Below are 19,604 nucleotides of genomic sequence, written 5' to 3' on the forward strand. Positions count from 1 at the left end.
CCTCACACGGGATTATATGGCTTCAAGTAAGCTATGTCAGGGACTCAGCATAGTGGCCAGCTCATGGTTTGTAGGTATTTCTGGCTATGCCTGGTTTTATTACCATAGCTGTATCCTGCCTGCACCCTTGATGGCTTGCCAATGGGGTGTCAAATGCCTTCTTTGGCTCTTCTGAGCCTTGGGGGGTGGGGTCGTAGAGGTTTTACTATCTCTGTCCTAGACTTTAGGTGCCCATATGCCCATCACATGCATGTGTACATGTATGTATTTGTGTGTGTGTCCAGAGGTGGTGGGTGGGTCTGGGAAGTGAGGAAAACCGGAGTATACACATGGTATTAGGGAGCCCCTCTCCCCTCCCCTCAGTGTCCTTTATCTTTGTCTTGTCTCACCCAGAATCTCAGTATCAGCTAGAAGCCATGTGCAAAGGATAAAAGGGAGAGGCTGGCCTGTCTGCCTGTCTGTCTGTCTCAGCAATGGGGGCTTCACCCTGTTTAGCACAGAGGGATTCCCTCATTCCAGGCTTCAGCTATGTCTCTCTCCGCAGAAGAAGCTGCTCATAAGGTGAACAGCAGGGTCCACTGGGGTCCACAGCTCTTTCTTCTAGGCTTTCTAAAACACTAAATGGCCCTAGCCAACAGGGCTGCCCCAGCTCCTCCCTGGACCCAGCTTCCCTGGTGGAAGTGAGTAGGAAATTGTGATTCTGGGCCAGAGGGCCAGACAAGGGGCAGCTCACATAGATGAGCTGTATATGCACACTGTTTTACGGGAAAGGTCACTGTCATGATGCTAATGAAGAAGGGACATGCAACCTTGCAAGAGAGAGGAGCAGGCTGACTATGCCCTGCTGAACCTCCTCCCATCCATAGTAACAACGAGACAAGGCCACATACCAAATACCTAAGGAAGCCAGTGTCACTAGTCAGTGGCTCATGCAGCCAGGCAGGGCTAAATAGTCTCCTCAATAATGCGCCTCTGGAGGAGGAAGCATGTTTAGGAGAAAGCTGTGGCATTCTGTAGGACAACCATCAATCAACAGTCTCAAAGGTGCCAGGAAAAAGACAGGGATAGACACCAGGGCAGTCTTCAAGGAGTAGGGGGTGAGGTAGCCACTTCACTCCATCCTCAAAGACCCTGCGCCTAGACCACAGCCCACTGCACCCTGACCTCAGCATGGACAGAGAGGCCTGTGTGAAGGGGAAGTTGAGGCCTGAACCCAGAATCACTGCACAGGTGTGACAGGACTTCTGGTCCCAGCGGAATCTTTCAGCTGCACTGCCCCCTATGGAGGCCACGAGCCACATCAGGCCATGGCGGCTATTTCAATAGGAATTAACAAGCACATAGAACCCAGTGTCCATCACTCTGCTCAGCAGCCACACGGGGTACAAAGTAGAAAGAATAGAAGTCATGCGTGCCTATCTTCATAGAAAGTTCTAGGGGACAGTGTTGCTTTCAGGCATTGCAAATGGAAAACAGTTTTATCACAAAATGCTCAAACCTTTCTCTGTCTCCCCTCCCCCACTGCTCTGAGAATAGCATCCTCAAGCCCTGCCTTGGATGCAAGGTCTTCAAGATACAATTCCTGCTTCAGGTCACTGCCTTGCCCAATTTCACGGGACGCCATTCATATTGTGGTTTGGAGACTTGCTCCTCCCGAAGCTGAGCAGCGAAGGGCTTGTGAGTTAATCCTGCCCATCTGGCTCTCCACCTCCATTTCTTGAACTCCTAACATTTTCTGCAACAGTAGTTTGTGTCAGCTACAATAACCGCTCTTCCTCTGACTGCTGTGCTTCTGCATAGCCTATTCTGGTTGCCTGGAAGATTCAACTACCTCTCCATCCTTGCATAAATCCACCAATTCAGGCATACATGCATCTATGCACCATAATCTAGGCACCTCCCTAGCATGCATATGAGCACATGTGCAATAGTATACATACACACATCCACGTGTATACATATGTGCCCCATTCCTCATCCTTTAGATCTCACTCAAACTCTCTGGCCCCTTCCTGCTATACATACTCATGGATCCCAGCATCTCATGGACAATCATATCCCAGCCACACCAGTATAACTGGGAACTTACAGGTTTTATATCTATCTGTCTGCCTACTGAACACTAGGCCCAAGAAAGCAGGAATGGAACCTGGTGTTTATGACTCTCTTCCTAAAGCCTGACACACAGTGAACCCTGGGGAACTCCTCCAGGACTTTGACATCCTTGGCAGTTTCCTACCTCAGTTCAAAGACAGTCTTGGGGGTGGAGAGATGGCTCAGTGATAAAAAGCATTTGCTGCCCTTACAGAGGATCTAGGTTCAGTTCCCAGCGCCCACGTGGCAACTCATAGCCATCTGTATTTCCAGTTCCAGGGGATCCAATGCCCTTCTAACCTTCTCAGATACCAGATATACATGTGGCACACAGATTTACTTGTAGTCAAAATACTCACATAAAACACAAACAAATAAATTGAAAGAAAATACAGGCTCTCCATCTGAGACCACCACAGACTACCTTGAGTGCTAACCCCGGGGGACAGACATTTGCTACAACAGGAAGCTTTGCCCACATGCAGGTGCCTCCTACAGAGCTTGGCAGAACCGCTTAGTAGGTGGTTCTTGCCCAGGGCTACTGGAGGAGACATGGCAAAGCCAGCTGAGATAGTTCTCTCCCTTGCTGCCTGGATTTGGAATCACCATGGACAGGCCGATGAGGACATTTCCAGAGATGTTTAACTGAAGTGGGAAGGACTGACTGTGAATGCGGACAGCACTATCTCATAGGCCAGGGTCCTGGACTGAATAAAACAGAGAAAGAGCTGAGGACCAGGGTTCATCGCTCTGCTTCCTGGCTGTGGATGCGATGTGACCAGCCACCTTTCTCTCCGGCCGCCATGCCTTCCCTTCCGTGATGGACTGCACCCTGGAAGCCAACCTAAGGGGCTTTGTCAGACGTTATATAAGAAATTACTAACACAGCCACTGACCACCGTAGGCCCAGCTTGTGTCTGGGCTGGCAATGGTGTCCTGAGCCTAACAGGTGGTTCTGGGGGAGGGAAGCGGCCATTACGGCCCTGTCGGGGAAGTGTTTCTAGAAGGTTCTGCTCACATGAGCAGATTCAGGTTGTCTAGTCGCTGATGGCTCAGGCTGCCTGTCCAGAAGACTCTCTGAGGCATGAAATAGGCATCAGCTGCCAACAGCAGCATTTGCATAGTCATTATCGGGGGGCTCTCTGCACTGTGTGGGAGCCCAAGCCATGTAATTACCCTCAAGTCGGGCAGTTATTTTCATCCCGAGAAGTGGGACAAATCATCTCCAGCTCTAAGAAACCCTTAATACCCACGAGCCAAGGCTGCCTTGGCAGCTCTCACTAGGAGGCCAGAGCCTGGCTCTGAGCCCGGCTCCCGGAGCAAAGCCCCACTACTCTGTACACAGCCGGCTCCCCGTTCTCTGTGCTCAGCAAGAAGAGGGACTCTGGGCTTGTCTGCTCAGTGGTTTTTTTATTGTTATTTTTTGAGCTGCTGGGATTAGAAGCCAAGGTTCTACTACTCAGATCCATGAACCAAGCTGATGGTTGCCATGGGGAGGAAGGGATGCTTCTGAGGCCAGCTGAACATCAGATAACCCCTCTGCCTCCTAGACAACAGGGTTCCCATCCCCACAAGCAGGACAGAAGAAACACAGCCTGGTGATGGGTCACTTACCCTGTGTTCATCCCAGAGCAGCAGAGCTGAGCGTCACAATAGACTGTGGAGCACCCACTGCCTGTGACATGTCCTGCGGCAAGGTGTGCAGAGGCTTAGCTTTCAAGGGCCTACAGAGTGTGGCCCCTCATAGGGCTCGCGTCTCAACCAACTCAGAGGCCAGATTATTATTTTCATCATAGTCAGTGTGAACGGCATGCTTTGAAGTTGCACATGACCTGTTCCGCCATCTGAGATCTTCCCTTTACCTTTCTGGGTTCATGTCTTACTGTAGGGGCATCCTGAACAACGTGGGAAGGCAGATTGGGGTCCAAGGGACATGCTTTCTCTTCTAGCCAGGAGTGCCAGCTTCTCTCCTGCTTGCTGCACCTTGCTGCCCCTGCCCAGCTTTCAGGCTTGGTCATCAAGTTATCAGAGTGAACCATCGTTCTCAAGTACAAGTTTAGCTATGGCCTTCAGCCTTCAGGTCCTTAGCTATAAAGTGGGGAGCAAAGGAGGGTTTCTTTTAAGGTGCTATGAGGATTTAGTAAGAGCAGGCCTAAGCACTACTGTGATCAGTTACTAAGAGACTAACCACTGTAACTGGCAAGCTACACCTGGGTCCTACCCGGGCTGGGCACTGGGTACTGGGGCTGTTCCCATGGGCACTGAGAATCACCCACAAGCTTTCAAACCATCCTCGCAGACAGAAGCAGCCTCTCTCCAGGGAGCTCTAACAAAGGCAGGTTGAAGACCACAGAAAGGCCTTGGAGGACATCCCTGTTCCCCAGTGGGCAGAACACCAAGGAGATGGCAAGAGGTGGCTCCTGCTCCCCTCCCCTCCATATCTTGCTCCTGGCACCCTCCTGCACTCCACCCACACCTCCCAGGCAATCTGGCTGGAATCTGGGCCAGCGGGACCATCTGCTCTTTCCTTTCTCCAGCTGCAGCTCAGGGCCGCATGGAGGCCTTCTCCGGAGGAAGCTGGGAGCAGCTGCCTTCGCAGGCAAAAAGCCTCACAGACGAGACTGCGCTTTCCTCTGACTACTGACCCACCTTGTCCCCTAGAACTCACGGCTTGACCGCGAGCTGGAGAGTGATCTGTAAGCTCAGGGGTGGGTCCTGCTCCTGTACCAAGGACTGATGCATGTGAGGAGACAGCAGGGTCTGCCCACAGCGGGTGGACCTTGAGCAAGATGCATCTCCCCAGGGTGTCCAGGCCCACCTGCTGCTATCTGACCTAACCAGATGGCTTGAAAGGGATGCTCATGGTCACCATCTCCTCTTCCCCATCACTTCTTTTCCACTGCCTCATGGTGCTGCATGAACCAGTCTTTACCCTCCAGATCCTACCTGTTCCTTCCCCCATTGCTTGCTGATCCTGCTGCCCCGGCTTCTGTCATTTTTCAAAGCAACCAAAGCTGGACTCCCAGCTCCTCATGGTATCACCTGCATCTGAAGCCTTTTCCTTTCCACCCTGGGCCAGCAAATCCTTCTTTGTCCTTCAGATTGCAGTCAAAAGTCACCTCTCTATGGCACCCTGCCCTTCCATACTGCAGGAGCCTCTACTTCATGCCTCACACAGAAGCTTGCCCCTGAGCCCTGGGGATTATTTCTCACGTTGTCTTGACCAAAAAAAAAGCAACAATTAGGGGTCAACAGACAGCAAGTGCCCTTCCACTGGCTTCCTTTATCCATGGGAGGGGACTAGGAGGCTGGCCTCAGGAGTCATCAGCCCCGCCTCACATGGTCTCTACTTCAGTTGGAGATAAGTCATATCATTTCTGCTCCCCAAAACAATACTTCTCTCTCTCTCTTTCTCCGACTCCATGCCCTTACACACTGTTTCTGTAATTCAGAACTGTAACAGTTATCAAAATTATCCTATTATTAATAAGAGCTTGGGAGTCAGATAGTAGGGTATGGACCTGGTAGATACAAAAAACGATGGAAAAAAAGCCCATCTGACCCTCCTCTATGCTTTTCCAAGATCCAAAATGGTCTGCAAAACTTCTAAGCCCCCTCTCTTCCTCCCTGTGTCCCTCTCTCTCCATCTGAGTCCTCTAAAACCTCTGTGGTTTATTCTGGTCATCTGAGCATGGACTTCATCCTCTAAATCAAGGTTCAGTTTATTGACAGTTTCGGGGGACAGAGCGGACAAATCTCCTGCAATACAGAACCAGCTGTGCAGAGCCTTGTGCTCTCCGAGTGTTTTCCAGGTATCACATCAACCAGTCCTCACAAGTCCAGTCAGGACGTTTTATACAGGACCCATGGCTACTGTACCTTTTATAGATAGGAAATTGAGACTGGGATTTGGGCCTGTCAGGTGATTTGCCTACGTGTAGCAGGGAGGAGCAAAAGGCTTGATGTTGAAAAGATCCTTCTTTATTGAGAAGATCATCTTCTTCATTGTAATTGTTATTATTATTAGTGTGTGTGTGTGTGTGTGTGTGTGTGTGTGTGTGTGTGAAGGGAGGGGGCATGAATGCACCACAACATGCATGTGGAGGTCAGAGGTCAACTCTGTGAGTTGGTTCTCTCCTTCTACCTTTACATAGGTCCCAGGGGTCCACCTCAGATTGTCAGGCTTGCGTTGCAAGCACCTCTACCCCCTAAGCAATCCTGCCATCCCAAGGCTTGGGAGTTGAACCCAGACTTGTTTGGCTCCAAAGCCTGCACAGTGGACCACGGTGCCAAAACACTGCCAAATTAAAGCCATGGAATAGATGGCAAAAAAAAAAAAGTGCAAGGAAAGGTTAAAACTGCTGCCAACGGCGCTCGGTGTTCTAGAAGATCACGTGGGAAAGAAGACAGTAATGATGACAGCAGTCACTGCGGTAGCCTTGTTATTACCATTTGCAAATGAGGTCCCCAGGCACAGAGGCTGACATTTAGCCTGAGGTCACGTGGCAAAGGAGAGGCAGCTTTGCAAGGAGCTCCAACACATAGTGCATCCTCTTGTTTTTGTAGCCTGGGCAGACCCCACACAACCCCTAATTCCAAGCACCTTGGTGTCCTTCCTCCAGCTGTCGCATGCCCCCCTTAGGGACTACACCTCCTCTGTGGAAAATCCTACCCAAAGCGATCCTGTTTCCCTTCCTCCACATGCCAACAGGACTGCAGTGGGTCCAGCCCTCAGCCCAGGACACTCAGAAAGCAAAGATACCCTAGTCTTTATTTCACTCTGCTTGCAAAATCACTCCACTGAGCAGTTTCAACTTCCCACCCACCATCGCTCATCCCTGGAGCAGAAATAGCCAGAAATAGTCGCTCCCAGGGAAGCATGGTTTCCGCAGGCTCGGGGCAGAGACTCAGTCAAGTGTTAACGGTGGCTTCTCAGTGAGAGATTCAGTACAGCCTCTTCTGGCAGTTTCCCGGGGTCCTGGGTGATGAGTCAGCCCTGGTGAAGAGTAGCCCAATGTCTTAGGGATCCGACTGCTGTGAAGAGGCACCATGACCATGACAACTTTATTTTAAAAAGATTTATGTATTTATTATGCATACAGTCTCCTGCCTGCATGCGTGCCTACACACTAAAGTGGGCACCAGATCTCATTATATGGTTGTGAGCCACCATGTGGTTGCTGGGAATCAAACTCAAACCACTTGAAGAGCAGCCAGAGCTGTTATTTTCTGAGCCATCTTTCCAGCCTGCCCATGGCAACTCTTATAAAGGAAAACATTTAACTGGGTGGCTTACAGTTCAGAAGTTCAGCCCATGATCATCACAGTGGGACAAGGCAGCAGGCAGATAGACACGGTGATGGAAAGAAGCTGAGAAGTCTACATCTTGACTCCAAGGCAACAGGAAATGATCCAAGACATTGGGTGTGGCTTGAGCATATATGAGATCTCAAAGCCCGCCCACACAGTGACACACTTCCTCCAACAAAATGAGATACCACAGTGACATACTAACTCCAACAAAGTCACACCTCCTAACGGTCATTCCTTATAGCTTATAGGGACCAATTACATTCAAACTACTACACTTGGAAGATTCTGGCTTCCCTCAGAGTCATGTCCCTAGGCCCAGAAGGTAGCCCCTTTTCTCCCCAGACATCAGTCATTCAAGAAGAGGAGATACGAGCGAACAATAAATATCAGTGATTATATGGGGTGAATACAACTCTCACCAGCTATTGGTGGGAGGGGAAAGGGTATGGCTGCTTTGGAATAAATATCAAATGACTGTGTGACCATGTGACCCAACAACTCTTCTCAGTGAACTGACCTTGTGTGTTCACACAGAAACTCACAGATGTGGGCAAGGTGAAGCAGCCACATGCCAGTAACACTAGAATTCAGGAGGATCATGATATCCGGGCCAGCCAGGACTACACACTGAAAGCCTATCTCAAACATCCCAAACAAGACAAACTGACACACTCACATCTATAGCAGCAGTGTTCATAGCAATCCCAAAGTGTGAATAACCTGCCTGGCCATCAGCCGATGCGGGGATACATGGAATCCCAGGTGATGGAATATTATTCTGTTGCAAAAGGAATTCTGAAAGCATCATGGTAGGCCACAAAAGCTAGACAGAAAAGATGTCATGTTACATGATGGTCCTGTGTACGTCGGGAGAAGTCTGGAGCAGGCAGGAGCACAGGGGTGTGGCAGGATTATGGGGCAGGAGGCAGGATGAAGCAACTGCTGGAGGCCAGAGTGATGCACCCGAACCTGAATTAGACAGTAATGACCGCTGTGGAAGGCCTTGTACAAGAGACTGCAAGAGCACACACTTCAAAAAGTCTGCTTTCAGCGGTATATGAGCCTTGCATCGGCTTGAAGACAAGAGGCGGGGGCTCCAAGTCAGGCCTGGGAGTTTGGTGAGATTTCAGTAGCATCCGTTCCCCTCATTATTGTACCCAGATGACCAAGAAAGGCCCAGTCCACAATGTACTCCCCCCCACCCCCACCCCGAGACTCCACGATCTGGCCTCTATCTACCTCTCCCAGAATCATCCCGCCAACCACCATGGGCCCCTTTTAGAACCATCCAGGCCTCACCATCTCTGTGCACCTCTGGGCCTCCTCAGGTGCTGTTCCCTCAACTTGCCTTTATTAACTTCCCTTAACTTTGGTAGTCATCGCTTAGCCTCCACGTACCAACATCTTAAATGTCACCATCTCTGTGAGGACTCTGCCGCTCCCTCCTCCCACCCTCTGGGTCCTGGGCTAGCCAGGTGACTTTCCAGTGGGTTGTTTCTCTCCAGTCCTTGGGAAACAATGCTAGAAGGTACTGTGTATGGGTCTTTGTCTTTGCTAGGTTGTCAACTCTAGAGGTGGGTGGGGCAGGAACACTGGAGGCAGATGGGGTAGGAGAGTCACCTTTTGCTACTGTAATACAGTTCAGGTTCCCAGTCAGTAACTGAGACTGCAAGAAGAAAGGCCCACGTAGCTTCTGCTCAAGTTGCAGAACTGACTGGAACCTGTTTTTAGGCTATTCTGCCTTCCCTGTGGGTTAGTAGTACCCCCCCCAAGGACCCAGGCTCTTCCATTTCAGAGAGAATCTTCATCCCCTGACTTGTGTCAAGAGGGCTGTTTCTCTCTTAGCATCTCTGATACTGTCTATATAATCAGGGTATGACAGCTAGGACCACCCCAGGCACGTAGCTACAATCTATTTTCTAGAACTTGCACGTCCAGGATATGTGGCTATACTGAACAAAGGGTATTGACAAACATTGATATTGGCTGCCAGATACTCTGCCCACGTGGAACTTACACCTAGTGTCAGGGGTATGCAAGGAAAGCATCCAAAGCCCCTGTAGGAGGTGATCTGGTCTATCTTCTGCTAGTGATCGATAGACTGATGATTAAAACAGACTCTTACTTTGTATCCCAGACTAGTTTTGAACTCATTTTGTAGACTGAACTGGCTTTGAACTACTAATCCTTTCCCTCCCAAGAGCTCAGAGAATAGATGTGCACTATGGCGCCACACTTTCTTATGTGGAGAACTAGCTTGTGGGGCTAAGGGCTCAGAAACACTTGGCTGAGTTGAACAAATAAAATTCAATTTCTTTCTCTTAAAAAAAAAAAAGCACAGGTGAAGATTTCCAGAACGCAGGAGTGCAAAGTTTGCAGTTCATCCTTCTTGGACATAGACATTCTCTCTGAAACCCTGGATGGGGCAGCAGGGGAAATGGCAATGTGTGAACAGCCTGCACCAGACAGATCTCTTTAAGTGTGAGAACTGCATCTAGAAACTCAATAGACATGCAGAACAGAGCTGTGAGTATGGCCTGTGCCTTCTTCCTCTCCCTTCCCCCCACACCTCCCCTGCTCCTTCACATTCTATCCATTGACACCCCCCACCCCACCCCCACCCCCCCCGTAGATATCTTGCTCCCTATAGCACTTAATCTCTGAGAGGGAGCCACGAGTCCTCCAACACAAGCCCGAGGCTTTCCTGTCCCTTCAGGAACACAGCCAACTTTAGCATCTCACTGATTCCAGCCCCAGATTCCCACCCCCTCCCCCAAGCAGTCAGCAGAAACCTTTCTGCCCCAAGCCTGGTCTGCAGAACCTCCAGTCAGCAGCCAGGGAACTCTCCAAGGTTCTGCCCTTGCTCAGCTCCCTTCTCTCGGGAGGCACCCACAGCAAATCCTCTTTCCTGGCTCCCTTTAGCCCTCCCAGTCCCATCTCTCTAGCACATGTCTCCTTCCATCTCTCCTAGACTTTTATTAAGTGGTCCAATTATTTCATTTCTCCAGGCAAGGACTGGACAAAAATATCCCCTACCTTCCAGGTAGGAGATATATACATATAGATCCTGCTATGACCTTCGGCCACCATCACAACATCTAACACAGGCTGAGGACATTCAGAGCATGAGACACCGCGCTCAGATGCTGTTGCCCCAATCAGTCTCCAACATGGCCCCAAAGCGTAGAATCTGCAATCAGCCCATTCAGCAGAGGACTGGCATGATGTATCCCAGCTTGTTTTGCTAGGAAGTGTCGAGACTCGTTTTTCATCTGGCCAACTCTACTGTCACTAGTGCCAATCTCCAAAACCCCAGGGGAAAAGCCAGGCACTGGGGCTGCGGAGATGGCTCGGCGATTAAGAGCACTTGCTACTCTTCTAGTCATCCGAGTCAGGGTTTAAGGGTAGGAAGCCACTGGCTTCTGAAGGGAGCCCCTTCTCCAGCTTCCATTGTCCACATGGAGTCATGGCTCCGGTTCCATTCTGCTGTCCCCCTTGACATCTAGTCAGGCCCTCTTTGCTGTCTTTCTAGACTGTGTTCACGTCCAGGGGAACTATGCCTTGCATCTCCGTATTAGCACTGTGTTACGTGACCCACAAGCAGATCCCGCCCTGGGCTTCCACCTGTCTGGCTGAGAAATATAATTTCTAAAACATTTAAAGTTAACCACATGAGGAATTGAAATCAAGATTTGTATCTTCCTTATTACTTACAGAAAGGGTGAAAATAAAAAGCACAGAATCTGGCGAAGGGGATGTCTCAGCATGAGGGCCTGAGTTCATCCTTTAAAACCTACATGGAAAGGCCAAGCACTGGGGCTGCGGGAACACTCTAGTGATCAAGAATACTTGCTACACGTCCAGGGAGCTCAAGTTTGGTGGTCAGCACCCATGTGGGGTAGCTCACGGCTGCCAGTAACTCTAGCTCCTGAAGCCCTCTTTTGGCTTTTGAAGGAACCCCCTCCCCCCCACACACACACACACATGAAAGGGGGGGGGATTTTAATTTTTAAAAATCTAAGCATGGTGGCATATACTTGTAATCTCAAGACAGGAAAAGCAGAGACAAGTAGATCTCTGGTGCATACTAGCCAGCAATCCAGTCAAAACTGGTTCGCCCCAGACCAATGAGGGACCCTATCTCAAACACATGGTGGATGGGGCCTGAGAGATGGCTCAGCAGTGAAGGTCACTTGTTCTTTCAGAGGACTAGGTTCAATTCCCAGAACTTACATGGCCACAATGGTGGGGGATCTAACACCTTCTTCTAGTTCCTGTGGGCACTAGGCATGCACACATATACACATGGAGGCAAAACATTGGTCCACATAATATATAAATATAAAACAAGCAAGCAAAAGCCAAGGTGGCCAACTCACACACACACACACACACACACACACACACACACACACACACACCATAGACTTCACTAAAATCACAAATAGAAAGAAGTAATAAAAAAACCCAAACACATCAAAGCATGGGACATGATGCCTCCAATCCAAATGTTCATATTAGCATAAATGAAACAGTCTTTCCTCCCCTCTGCTCTAGACAGTAGAGATTTGCTTACTGAGAAGGAAAATCGTTCAGCATGTGCTGGTAACAAAGAGCAATGGCATAAACACAACAGAGGGGCTAAAAATAAAGGGGTGTTCCAGTATAGAACAGGCGGACACACACACGGAGAAGGAGGGGGTGGCAACATTACTATAATGCAAAGTAGAATTCTGGGAAAATAAGGAGGCGATGAACTTGAGATTGATCAAAACAGACATTACAAGGTGAGAGAGTCTCCCCTTGTGCTCCACAAGGCCAAGTTAAGTATAAACCAGAAAGCAGATCAAGGGCTGCCTGGGGCCACAGGTAGGGAAATCAGTCCTATCAGTTAGGAGATTCTGGGACTTGAACACACAACAGAAGACAGCAAGGCAGAAACTGTGAGTGATCAAGAGCAGGGTTATAGACACACACCCTGAAGAAAGGGTTAGAGAATGGGACTAGAGAAATGGCCTGGCTGTTAAGAGCAGGGGACCCAAGGTCAGTCTCAAGCAGCCACATCAGGCAGCTCACAGACTCCTGAAATCCCAGCTCTGGGGGATTTGACGCCCTCTTCTGGACTCTGCACACATCTGCACATGTGTACATACCTACACACAAATACACAAAATTAAAAATAAGAATAAGACCTTTAAGAATATAAAGTAGCAAGATTAGAGAATAGCCAGCTATGGGGCAAGTAAGATGACTCTGTGGATGAGCAAACTTGCCACCAAGCCTGATGACAGGTTTGATCCTGGGACCCACATGGTAGAATGATAAAACTGATTGAAGAATGTTGTGCCCTGACCTCCACATGTCCATGGCGTATTTATACACACTCCACAGATAATAAGTAAATGCAGAGGCGTATATGTAAATATAAAGAAAATCGTCAGAGTTGGACAGAAACAGCTGCTTATAGCTCTGACTGCTGTTTGCCTACATTGTTTATGATCAAGGCATCTTGGAAGCAACTTACATGTCTAAACAATTGGACACTGATGCCACAGTGTTTGGAACATCGTGCATTGGGATGTTCCAAGTTGATATCTGAGAGGTTTTTAATGGCCTAGGAAGATATTGGCACAGAATGGGAGAACGGGGAATGCAAATACACACAGACACACACAGCGCGGTCTCGGCTGGAGAAGCGGCACGTGTCTCACACATCCACACAGTCATCACTGGAAAAGATGAAGACACCAAGTCCTCTGTGACGTGTGTGCTACGGGTGCCAGTGTTTGCTGAGCATTTTGAGATCTGTGGAGACGGCCTTTAGAGGCAGAAGTTTTCATTTTCATGACAAATGACGAAAACCTCCACAGGTTAGACAAGAGCTGAGGATTGTGGTCATCCTTACACATCGCTAGAGTAGAAACGACATTTCATGCTAACTGATCCCTCGGAGGAGGAGACAGAGCTAAGACTTCTTTGTTGGGCAGGAAACCCAACAGCGATGATAAACAAAACAACAGTAACAAAACCTTAATATGTTTGTACAGTGCAGGGGTCAACAAACTGCTACTGCAAACTCAACCGGGCCTGGGAACTTGTGCTTGCACCAACTAAAAAGTTAAGAATGAGGACCCCAGAGAGTTTAGCAGAACACTCAAGAAATTAGGGAAGAGGACTAGGAGTTGGAGGTCGGCCTGGGATATGTGGTGACTTCAAGACCAATGAACCTACACAGGGAAGCCCTGTCTGAAATAAACCAGAGGAAAAATGAAGAATGACTTCCATTTGTGTGTCTATCTGTTTGCACATGTGTGTTCGCCAGAGGACAACCGCAACTGTCATCCCTTTTGTTATGTTAAGGCAGGATCTCTGGCTGGCCTGGGACTCTCCCATTAAGCTAGGTTGTCTGTCCAGAGAGCTCCAGGGATCTGTGTGTCTCTGCCAATGCCAGGCTGATGAGCGCATGCTACCATGCTCAGCATTTTTTAAGGGGGTTCTGGTGAAAAAATTCAGGTCTTCCTGTTTGCAAGGCAAGTGACTGAGCTATCTCCCTGTTCCAGGTTGCTACTTTTGAAGTGGCTGAACACATCAGACAGAGTGCTACGTGACATATGAGCAGTCCGTGAAAGCCACTGTGGTGAGCTAGCCGGAGCTAGAGCTTATAGGTTCTCACTGTCTTCCGTGGCTCTTCTGCTCCAGCAGCAGGGCTCGGGTGAAGAGACACCACATGGCATACACAGCCTAAAAGATTTCTTTTTTTTATTTTTTATTTTTCGAGACAAGGTTTCTCTATAGCTTTGAAACCTGTCCTGGAACTTGCTCTGTAGACCAGGCTGGCCTCGAACTCACAGAGATCCACCTGTCTCTTCCCCGAGTGCTGGATTAAAGGAGTGTGCCACCACTGCCCAGCTTCTAAAAGATTCATCTGCCCCTTTAGAAGAACCTGGTTGGTTCCAAGTGTGATGCTTCGCGAGTACAAAATAAGTTCCAAGTTACGGTCTAAGCTCTCAAGTACAACAATGGTCTCCCAGTTGCCAGTAGGGGGGAGAGAAATTGGCTACCTGTCCCAGATGAACCCAAGATGGAAGGCAGGCAGGTACAGGTGGACCAGCCTTATTTCTTCACCTGCTAGGGAGAGCTGGGTTTGAGGGCCCCTGCTGTCACTCGCCTTTGTCACCCATCTCTCTACCCCAGGGCCCCTTAGCCGTCTCTCACCTCTGCAGCAGCCGCACTTCCTGTCAAGAGCAGGGTTTTCGGAAAGCTAGTGGTTCAGCTGCAGCTGCAGAGAACGATATTTTTATCCGGCCTCTGTTTCCTGTTTGCCGGCTGGGGGGTTTTGTTTGCTGGGGTTAGGTTTAGCCATTTCTGATAAAGACTGGGCTTTCTTGTCACATCAGAACCGAGAAGTTGGCCTCCTAATCGAATCTGCTGCCAGCTCCCCGGGTCCCTGGCCCACGCATCTCCCCTCCTGCCACACAACCTCCTGTGGCTCTGAGACAGCCATCTCAGCCTGTGCAGGAGTAGAAACCAGGGCAGCTGGTGGGCAGAGGGGAAACCGGGGCATCTCTGCTGCAGGAAGTGGAAAAATCCACTCTTATCAGACAGAAACAGCTAAAGAGACACAGCAGCCTGGGGGTGCTGCTGCAGCCTGGGGGGGGGGGGCGAGGGGGCAGCCTGCAGTTTCCTGAGCTACTGAATTCCATTGTCCTCAGCCTACCCTAGTTCAGAGATAACAGGAACCAAGATGTGGGCATAGTCAAGTGCAGATCTTGGATGGGGTCTGAGAATGCCCTGAGCTCTGGAACTTGGAGGGTCATTTGGATGCTCCCAGCAACAAAGATGGCAGAAATCTCAGCCTTCGCGTCCTCACAGCACAGGCAGATGCAGAGACAGAGACAGTAGTGACTAACAAGAACCCACATTCATTGAGCACTTTCTGCAAGCTCAACCCCATGTCTAGCACACGTAGGGATGGTCTTCTTTAGTCCCTTCATCTACCTCAGGCAGGAGTTAGGCAGAAGCGAGGCAGGAGCGAGGCGGGAGAGAGGCAGGTGTAGGAGGTATCCCTGTTTTTAAGCAGGGAAACTGAGGCACAGGGAATCTAATTCACTTCTTCCGATTTACTATCTAGCAGGAAACTCCAGCAACCCCCACAGGACTTAGAGCCCCAGACACCCCTGACTTTCTCCTTGCCCACAGTTTCCCGAATGGCCTTTAACTGGGGAATTCTTCTCTGAAGCCTCCAGCTGACTCAGGGTTTGTCTCCACCCACAAGGCTGAGTTGTCCACACTCTGCACCAGTGTCTTTCTGGTTCCAGCAGGATACCTCAGGCTTCCTACCCTCCTGAGCTTGGGGTCACTCTGGCCTGGCCTGAGAATGGCTGTCAGCAACTCGTCAAAGTTCCTGAAATCACAAGCCTGGCACATTTCTCTCCTGTCCAAATGCCCCTCGCAGCGCCTGTGGAGGGAGATGTCCCAGTGGGTAAAGGCACTTGCTGCCAAGCCTGACACCCTGAGTTGGACCCCCCGGGCCCACAAGGTCGAAGAAGAGAACTGACTTCTAAAAGCTGTCCTGACCTTGACACCCACACCATAGTACACATGTGCATGCACACAGGTACACACATACATGCTCACCGATAAATAAATTCTAAAGAAAAAGCAGTTTGCAACTGCCTCTCCCTGCCCTGGGCTAGCTTTGGTAGTTCATTCATATATCATTTGTTATGCCTTTGGGTGTTTTGCCTGCATACATGTGTACCACGTGTGTGCCTGGTGTTCGAGGAGATTAGAAGATGGCACTGGATCCCTAAAACTGGGGTTACAGACAGCATTAGCCCCGATGTGTGCTAGGACTTGAACCTGGGTCCTTTGCAGGGACAGTAAGTGCTCTTAATGGCTGAGGCGTCTCTCCAGGCCCTAACATGTTAGTTCTTAAAACGGGGTCATTGGACCAGCAGCAGCATTTGGGAATTTGTTAGAAATACAAACCCTAGGGTCCCACTCCAAACCATGAGCCAGGAGCTCTTGAGGTGGGTCTATACCCAAGGTGAAGCCCTCGGTGATCTCATGCCATCAAGTCTGAGGACAATGGCCCTGCCTCTGCACTAACCAGTCCCCTCTGAGGGGCCCTCCTCCTCTTCACCCAGGAAGACCCTTCCCAACTCAGTGCAGTAGCCATTCAAATCACATCCGCTGGACATTAGGCAGGCTAATGAGTAAATGAACGCACTCACGCACACCTCACACAATAAATATTCCTTGATCCTGACCTGGCACCCTCAGCAGGCAGGGTCCGGCTCATGCAGCACCTGTCACCCTCCACAGCATCGCCAAGACCCTGTGGGGCCACAGTGTGCTAGCTAAACATGATCCCCACAGGGATGGGCTGGGGGATTAGGCCTGTGCGGGACTTGGAAGATTTGCTACAGAAATAAATCGGTGTAGCGTGTGTCATTTAGAGTCGTTCTCTGGCTTTGTGCGCCAGTTCCCTTTCCCCCACAGCCTGGCTAAGGCCGACTTTAAAGTTCCATTTGAGGCTGAGGCCACTTTTCTATTGGCCAGAGCTGAGCCAGATGGTCACTTGATTTTGGGCACAACTACAGACTGGGTGAGGCCTCTCTGGCTTTCATCTGTCCCTTTTTCTACCATCCCTCCCCTCCTTCCCGGTTCCCTTGCTCCCTCCTTCCTTTCTGTCCTCCTTCTTCCTTTCCTCCTCCTTCCTTTCCTCCCCACCCCTCTTACTTCCTGTCAACATTCAGTGGACAACTGCTCATGAACCCCCCAGCAGGCTGGGTGCAGAACAGATGCCAGCAGGGTTTGCTGAATGAATCAACCAACGCTCAGGATGCAGACTGACCCAGAAGTGACCCGAAGGTACTGCCTTCCTCTCCAGTTCCACCTGCCTGTCTGTTTGGGTGTCCTTTCCCCATTTTAGCTCAAAAGGAGCCAAGTTCCAGAGACACCTTATGTAACTCAGGAGTGGGGGCAGTTTTCTTCCTGTTCCCCCGGGCCAGGTGCACTCATGTCCTGGGGCCAGGGCACTGCAGTAGAACACCTTGTTCTCTTAGAGCCAAGAGGCCAGCCAGGACACCAGATGTGAACTCCATGCCCTGGGGCTAAGCTCTGCAGTGAGGAGGGACACCAGGCCTGGCCTGGGAAGAGAAGGCTCAAAAGATAACGGCTATGGGCCTCAGAGAGCACCTTAGGGTAGACAAGAGCAACATTAGAGTCACACTGTATCCTGGGCTCTCTGAGACAACTGGCCCTGACCCACTCACTCTCCAACCTTAGCTCTCAAGTCTGAGGTGCAGCAAGATCCTGAGAGAAGCCACGCTGTCCTGGCCTGGCTGTCCCTCAGAGGTCTAGAAGCAACAAGGGAGTTGGTCTGGCATCCATATATCCTAGGTTCCCTTGTAGCTCCCTGCCCGCTAGAGTTGCACCTCCCAGATTAGCAGCGCATCACCAGGGACTCTCTCTGCCCCAGGCCCTACCATGCGCCATTTATCTTCATGTCTGGACCCTTCTCTTTCTGCAGGGGCTCACATCACTCATGTCACTTCCTCAGGGGGGTCTGCTCTAACAGGCGTCAGTCTCTTCGCCATTTAGTCTTTTTTTTTCTTTAATGCCATGCTGGGGATCAAACTTAGAGCCTCCTGAATGCTGGGCAGGTGCTCTGCCACAGAACCTGTCCCAGTCCCCAGTCACTTCTCAGTTACTTACAGGCTATCAGCTGTCCTAAAGGTGACCAGCCAAAGTGACTCTGCCTGTACACCCACAGGATGGTTATAGTAATCCTTTTGAGGCGACAAGCCAAGCATGGTACCATACACACACAATCCCAGCACTAAGGAGGAAGAGGCATGAGGATCAGCAGTTCATGCTCTTTAGGTCTGCAGTAGGTTTGAGGCCAGCCTGGGCTACATGAGACCCTAGAGGGAAGGGGTTGGGGGAGACTAATCAATCGCAAGTGCTGGTGAGGATGATGGGGAAATTGAAACTTTGGGTGTCTGGGTAAGTACAGATGGTGCAGCGTTTCCCAGGTTAACAGGAAAGCTGCTACAGTGGTGAGAAACAGGGGCTCAGGCAAACACCTGGGTACCCAACCACAACCCTGCACAGCAACCAAGGACAGAGACAACGTGAGTCCCACAGTGACCACGGTCCTGAGTGAGATCAGTCATAGTGTGGCAGACACAGGACTGATGGCAGATGGTGACATGACTTGTAAGCTGTCTCTCTGTCAAAAATTACTCTAGAGCAGAGCCTCCCTGAGTTCCGGTAGACCCTTTCCCAAAACAGGGAAACTGAGGCCAGAACGATCTTTCTGAGGTCACCAGGTGGAGCTGGGATTGGAGCTCAAATGGTCTTGCTCCAGAGCCCAGGCTGTGAACCATGTACCATGGCAATTCCTGGCTGAACCCACAGGAAGCTGGTCTTTAGTACAGGGGTAGATCTTTAACCAGCCCATCCCCAGGGCCACACCCTCCCTCAGCCTCATCAGCCATGTATCTACACGTTAATGGCTGAGGAAGGCAGAGGAGCCAAGCACTGTGCCCTTTAGAAACATCACTTTGAACTGACTAGACATTTCTTAAAAAACAAGTGCAGAGCCAGGAAGCAGTGGTGCATACCTTTTATCCCAGCAATCAGGAGGCAGAGGCAGCTGGATGTTTATGAGTTCCAGGCCAGCCTGGTCTACATAGAGTTCCAGGCTAGATAGTTCTAAATAGTGAAACCCTGTCTCATTAAAAACACACACACAAAACAAAACCAAAAAGTATAAGTTTCATCTCCAAGAAAACCAGAGACACTCACTGCACTTTGGACGCAGAAGGTCCCTCTTCAGACACTCCACTTTCATAGTGAGAAAAAGTTGGTAGACTTGCAGGAGCCACTTACTCACTAAGGCCAAAACACCTTCTATGGCATCCCAGCCACCTCTCCCGAGAATGTCCCAGGACCCCAGTTCTAAGAGCTCAGCAAGCAAATGGTGGGGTCCACACATGTGCACTATGCTGAAAGGACAGCAATTCAGACTTGAGGGACCCCTCTGTACAATGGGGGGGGGGCACAAACTATAATTACCTTCCTTTGAAAACCAGAAGCAAACCTTACAGCCTTCTGAAAACCAGGCAAGATATGGTACCCTCACGATTGTACCAGCAGCCAGGAGCCCTGAAGGTCAAAGCCTGCTC

The 19,604-nt window shown here is 50.1% G+C and overlaps 1 protein-coding gene across 1 annotated transcript in view; it reads right to left on the reverse strand.

The window, feature by feature from the left end:
* The window catches only part of Ppp1r16b (protein phosphatase 1 regulatory subunit 16B), a 91,710-nt gene that overhangs the window by 23,210 nt on the left and 48,896 nt on the right, over positions 1-19,604 (reverse strand). The gene's annotated exons all lie outside the window — the stretch shown is intronic.

The sequence above is a fragment of the Microtus oregoni genome, unplaced genomic scaffold (genome assembly GCF_018167655.1).
Source record: "Microtus oregoni isolate MIOR12 unplaced genomic scaffold, Mior012 000020F_ref0000438, whole genome shotgun sequence".
Classification (NCBI taxonomy): Eukaryota; Metazoa; Chordata; class Mammalia; order Rodentia; family Cricetidae; genus Microtus; species Microtus oregoni.